General features: G+C 40.1%; 1 pseudogene across 1 annotated transcript in view; it reads left to right on the top strand.

Annotated features, from left to right (window-relative positions):
• The window catches only part of LOC146490335 (protein NLRC3-like), a 53,765-nt pseudogene that overhangs the window by 38,071 nt on the left and 8,830 nt on the right, over positions 1–6,864 (top strand). The gene's annotated exons all lie outside the window — the stretch shown is intronic.

The raw sequence follows: 6,864 nt of genomic DNA, 5'->3' as shown, positions 1-6,864 counted from the left end.
GTTTGTGACAGATCAGAGGCCAACAAGTCATTTATAACACTTTCCATCATTGTTTAGCACAAACACATGTTGACACAGCAGCGGGGCCGCAGTGAGAGTCAGAGCGAGGAGATCAAAACTCCTGTTTGACCACAGCCTCAGTTTGTTCCTGCACTTCAAACACTTCCTGTTGTTGACTGGGTGGAGTCAGGAAGCCAGCGAGGCCCTGCAGGACTGAGACTGCAGACTGGGACGTGCTCTGTGATGGAGATCAACAGCATCACTGACTGTTTCTGTGAGGCCACCATCATCCCAGCAGGGCTGTTTCCCAACAACAAGCCCTGGACCATCAGAGACCTGAAGCTGCTGCTGAATGAAAGAAGAGGTCTGGAACAAGGACGAGCTGAGAGTGTTAATAATAATAATTAATTAATTATTATTATAATAATTAATTATATTAATTAATTATATTAATTAATTAATAATTAATAATTTGTCTTTATTGGTTTGATAGTGATTGATTATTCAGTCCCAATCTGCTGTCATTAAAGAACAAAATGATGTTTCTATGAGTCAAAAAGCTCCAGATGTTGTTCACAAAGAAAACAAAGATTAGGAACTTAAACACAAAGTGTTTGCAGCCAAAATGTTAGCAAGCTGCTCTTTTTGAAATGGCAGAGGTACAGTGGTGTCTAACAGCACACTGTGGAAGGCAAACATGTTATTGTTGGATGAAACTTCATGGACCTTTGTAGATTTGAGCTTTTGGAGCCTTTCTTTTCTCTTCAGGTGTACAGATGCTGAGGAGGCAGGTGAAGCAGGTGGAGCTGTTGTAATGCTGGCAGAGGGTGTGTCTTAGTAACTCTGTGAGGTAGAACTGGATCCAACATTGTGGATGTGTTGATGTTGGAGCCATTAAGAGTCTCTGGCCACACTGTAGGATTTCCCTTTGATTCACTGCGGGGGCATTTTGGAGTCTGTAAATGAAACTCTTCATATTTGTGTTTGACACCAGTTTATAGAAACAGAGAAATGTGTCATGCTTTTGTTCGGCCTCCACAAATATACACATTTGTTCATTGGTTGGACTTTTTGTAAGGAGACACATTGAAAACCATGTTAATAAGATCTTGTTGTTTCCTGTGGATCCGACACAGAGAGTGGACTTCAGACAGAAACCGTGGAAGAGATTTTAGAGGCCGTGTGTGGCAACAGGAAGTTTCTGTATGTTTGCTGATCTTACATGTGGAAAACAACACGTGATGTTTGTGAAGTTCTACAATGATCATTGTTCTCACAGCATTTTGAGTGGGAACAGTTCAAACTGAGAGTAGTGGGAGTTATTTACTGATTGAAACAAGCTGAATGTTTCTGTGCACGATGAAGATCAGCAGCTCAGCTGATCAATGAATTGACATCTATCAGTCGTTTCATGAGATGAAGTCATCAGCAGACATTTGTTCTAACTGTGTGATAAATGTCAGAACGTCAGGGCTCTGCTTTAGTCACTACTTGATGATCATTGGCTCATTGTTGAATCCAGTGGCCCAGTCTGACCTCTGACCCTTTGCTGCAGGTCTTCTGTGTTATCTCCACTTTCATGTCTGATCTTCTGCTGTATCGTCCAAAATAAGCATCTGAATCATTTCCAACACTTCAGCAGATCTTTAGTTTGGGCAGTACAGTACAAAATAACACATATTGTACTATACTGCCCACTTCCTGATCTTATTGGATCTGTGTGTGAGGTTGGTGAAGGAAACACATGTTTACTGAGTGAATCGCTGCCATTAGGAACTAGTTTTTATATCACAGCCTAGAAATCACACAGGACCATTTCTGCAAGTGAAAAGTGTCATTGGAGGAAAATAATTGTAGAGTTTGTGCGACTGTTGTTTGTAAATGAAGAATTGTCCCAACTACATGTGCTGCTGACCTTTGACCTTTTCTTTAGGTGCACAGAGTCTGTGGAAACATCCAGAACTGAGGCAGTGCTACAGATGTCTTCAAATAAAGTGGAGTATTATCCATGTTTTCTATGGATCACATCCAACATCCTGATCTAACGAGCCCCCTTTTTGTGGATTTTAGAGCCTCTGACTTTTGCTGCGTCTGCGTCTCATTTCAAGCACAAGAGCAAGAAGTGGATGAAGAAATGGGGCGAGTGGGGTCAGTGTAGTGCATGTCAGCTGTGCTCACACATGCTTTCACAAAGAACATGTGTATTCATTGGCAGCATTAAGGTGCACTTTAGTCTTCACAATAATAAAGTATTCTGACTTTATTCTTCTGAATCCTCACAGTCATGTTGCAGCTCTGCTTTGCTTTAAGAAAATGTTCTACCAGGATGTTACTTTCCTAAACGTGTTCTCCAAATGTTCCCAAAGACTTTGTTCTAAGTCGTTCTACATGATGAAACATTCACACTAAGTTTAAGAAGGACACACAAACACCATCTGTCCTTTCATCATGTGTAGAAACGTGTTCAGATGTCAAATGTACCGTGAATGGATGCAAATGTGGATCGTTCCAATAAAATGAACAGTTTTGTAAGTGGATCACAGTTTGAAGTTCATTGAAACCTGTAAGAACAAGTTATTCCAAACCAACTTTATCCAACAGGAAGAAGCATCAGGGGAACAGGAAACATTCAAACATGTTTACTGTAAGAGCTGCACAAAGGAAGGAAACACAATCCTACACACGACCACTTTAAAATGGACATTTAGCTTTTCAAACATCAGCTGCAATAACAACACTGTGCCCATTCTGATCAGACTGAAAGATTTATAGAGATTTATCCATGTGCTGGAAAAGGATTTGATATCAACATATATGCAGATTAGTAGGAGCATTTTCTTCATATTGATTTAGAGTTCAGTACTAGGAATATGTAGAATTAACATCTGTGTGCATGACGAGTGATGAAAATTCAAACTTTCAAAGGACGTCAGAATTGGAGTCTCTATCTGTGACTGTCCCAGAGGAACCTACCTGAGGGATTATTACAGATCTTTCTATCTAGAAAGACTTGCATTGATTCACAGTGTACAATTCTTTCTAATCTATTAACATCTTCCTCCAAATCCTGTTTCTGCTGCATCAGAAGGGTTCAAACCTCCTGCTGTTTCTACTGGACCATCAATTCTACTTTATGATGATCTTCAAACATAAAAACGCGAGTTTATTTGTGAACTCTGTGAAATGCGTCTGATGTTGAGTTTTGAACCAATCCTGTGTCAGCTGCAGCCACATCATTGCATACAAATGGGTACGTTCCTGTTCAGACCTGCTGGCTGTCAATGGGCTTCATTCCATTTCAGACTGCCGGTGGTCGGCTGTAAACTCAACATGGCTCCTGTGTTAGAAGAGACGATGATTTTAAATTTGCACATTGAATAGTTTCTTTCCAAAACTATGGAGCTACCAGCCCAGTATATGTAGCCCACAGTAGATGGAGTTATCAAGCTGCACTGACAAACATCAGGACTCATGTGATCCCTACATGTGGACCTTTCACAGATGATCCAAGTGCAGATTCAACTCTGCATTACATTTGACTTCAGCTGTTACACACTTTCATTTTCTAGCTGTGGCACTTCCTGCTTTTTGGATCAGAGAGTTTATCCATGTCCACAAATGTTTGCTGCATATTTGTATCATCTATATTTCCAGTCTTCATACAGCCGATATTTCATGTGGACTCCAATCTGCCAGCTGCACGTTTTCAGGGTCCATTCAGTGTTGAAATGTAGGACAAACAGCAGCACATGTTCTCTAAATGTTTGCAGTCATTTTAAATGAAGCTGATACTACATGAGACATTTTCCACAGTTACTGTCTTTGAACAGAGAATAATAAAGCCATCAAACATATACGGGCTTGTGCAAATACAAACTTCTGTGGTGCATTTGATGACCTGCAGAGGAGAACAAGTCGGGCTTTTCAGCCCTAACACAACCTCTTTGTTCTCAATACTACAAAACCTTCAAAGGCTGATATGCAAGTTTGCATGAATCACCAACACAGTTGTGTTTGTTTCTAGTATAGTTATAAATAAGCTGATCAAATATCTGCTGACTGATTAGATCCAGTATCTATTACAGATGAACTGGATATCACATCATGTTGTTAATCCGTCAAATCAAACTAAACAGTGTTGCTGGTGTAAATATCCTCCAATAAAGATGAGGGCTGCTGTTTCCAGGTAACGATGATGTCACACTGGATCTTCTGATCTTTAGCATCGTAGCGCTCGGAGTCTGATGTTGGCTCATGTGTTGTCACCAACATGACGTTCTGCTAGTCGAGGCCTCACCTTAACCCACTGATGCTGATCACACAGACCCACTAATAGAACTGTTTTATCAGGTTTATGCAGCGTCACCATTAATGTCACATTTAATCAGACCACATTTACATTACAAGCCCACTACAACCATTATCAACATTTAAATTACATTATACATCCTCACTGATTTAAAGTATTTTAACCTGATTCATTTTACCACCTTAACAGTTCATTCCACAAATCAAACAAGATATTTGACCCTCAAAAAATTTAACAAATAATTTTTCTATAAAATATTTGTTTTCCAACTTTTCCAGGTGAAATCAAACAAGTGTGTTTAACAGTGAAACCAGAGGTGAAGCTGCTCATATAGAGTCCAACCCAGGCTAAAGTAAGTTGAGCAGAGCAGCAGGATCACCATCTGCAGGACTAAACTAGTTTTTCTCCTCGTCAACATCAAGATGACGTCATCGTACAACACAACATGCAGATCAGGTGACATGACTGTCTGAGAGGCGGAGTTAAACTGTGGCAGGTAAGCATGTGGAGGAGGAGCAACAACATGACGCTGGAACATCATCATTGCATTATACAGTTTCCTCTCTAACTGGATGCAGCTGTGAACAAGAACAGCTGTGGAACCAGAGTCCTGAGTGTCATCTATGGATGAATGCAGGTCAGTGTGTTGCTGGTGATGAATCACAGCGTCCATCTCACAGTGGAGTCACAGCTTTTCTTCAGCTGCTCTGCTCTTCAAATGTAAGGCATCCACGGCTCTCCTTTTCAGCTCTGTTTTTCAGTTTTTAGTTTTATTTGTCATATGCAAGTTATCACAGGGTCAACAATGCAATGAAATGTATTTGACAAGCAGAAGACAGTCACTCAGCAGAATGGTACAGTAGAAAAAAAAAAGAAATAATGAAAAATAACTAAAAATAAAGTAAAGAGCGAAATATTAGTAAGATGTAGTAAAAGAAAAAAAGATTTTCAGTTAACTAAATATATATATGTATATATAAATACACACTAGTGATTAAATAAAGAGAATCTTAAATAGGAATGTGACAGGGGGCAAATCTAAAACATCCTCACCCTCCTCCTGCTCCACACCACACATCCATGGTCCTGGGCTGAAGTGGTCGTCCCCAGTCAGAAGAAGGACTCAGAGCTGTTTCTGAACCACAGCACATGTTTGCAGACTCCTTAGCCTCAGCACCTGGCTCCAGATACAGAGCTGCTAACACAGGTTTTATTGACACTTTTAATCTGTTTGTGAAATCATTCCTCTCTTTTGGAAACCAACAGAGTGCACCCCAACTGCTTAGGAAGCCAAATCCTAACAGCTTTTGTGCGTTCACTTGTTTTTGCATTAGATAATATGCAATGCAAAGATATTAGTGTCACTGAGCACTGTTTTATGTCTGTCTGTTGTCCCAGACAACAAGGAATGAGCCCAAACCTACATGCACATGTACTTTTAACTACTCCAGTGCAGCTGAACTCACAGTGAGTCCAGAACCACCGTCACTTGGACTCCTTCAACACAATGGGAGCCATGTTTGCTCTAAGCTGCACACAACACACAGAAAATCTGTGTTACGCACAAAAAATTAAATCTAACCTGAATTGAAATTAAAATAAATACGTTAACAATTGAATCTGTTTTGCAGTGTGAGTCAGTAAGTGAGCGGTGACTGGCTGCTCCAGCCAATGATGCGATTCACATTCGTATATACGCAGCTAATCAACGTGGTTGACAGGCTATGACAGCGTCCTTATGTGCCGACACCGGTGTTTTAGCAAAGCAGCTGATGTGGAGTGAAGTTAATGACAACGTGTACAACCATTGGAGATGTGAGCAGGACAGACGGAACAACTGACGGACAAAGTGTGGACTTTATACCAGTTTTTAAATTGTGTTGATCGTAAAACCAGAGTTATGATAAAATATCTGCAATGTTTGTTTTTCTTCCTGAATACTGTCGTTGTTTATATTTACTGCAGGAAGAAACGGTAAAAACTGTGTTTTATAAGGAAAACGCTCGAAAGCCTGTGAGCAAAAACAACACCAAAACACCCCCCACCCTTTCCTATTGGTGGAAAAATGTACCATGTCGACCAATCAAAACATGATATGGCAACATGGCATTTAGTTGTTTAGGAAGGGGGAAGTTTTAGGAGGGGTGGTCCCTGGGGGGACAGTGGCGTGTCTAGAAAATTTTTGTTGGGGGGGCCAGATGGGGGCACAGATTTGGAGAAGGGTGGCAGATGTAATTGACAGATAATGTTAAAAAAAATTCTACCAACCGTTAACCATAATTCAATAACCCTATAAACCTAACAACCGAATGCACTTTAACTGTTATTAGAATGAGACTTTAACCACTACGGTGCAAAGTTTCTAGATACTGTGTTGATAAAGTACAAGAGATACAATCAGTCAGTGTTTATTCAGCATTCAAGGATAGCAATATTTGCCTAGTATTTTTACTGACATGTAGTGCACATATGTTTTGGGCAAAATCATTTTTGAATATTAAAATATGAACATTTTTAACATACAGTTGGCAAATTAGCCAATGCCAATGCAAACC

Source organism: Neolamprologus multifasciatus, unplaced genomic scaffold, assembly GCF_963576455.1.
Source record: "Neolamprologus multifasciatus unplaced genomic scaffold, fNeoMul1.2 scaffold_5, whole genome shotgun sequence".
NCBI classification, from domain to species: Eukaryota; Metazoa; Chordata; class Actinopteri; order Cichliformes; family Cichlidae; genus Neolamprologus; species Neolamprologus multifasciatus.
This window is presented reverse-complemented; position numbering and strand designations above follow the sequence as displayed.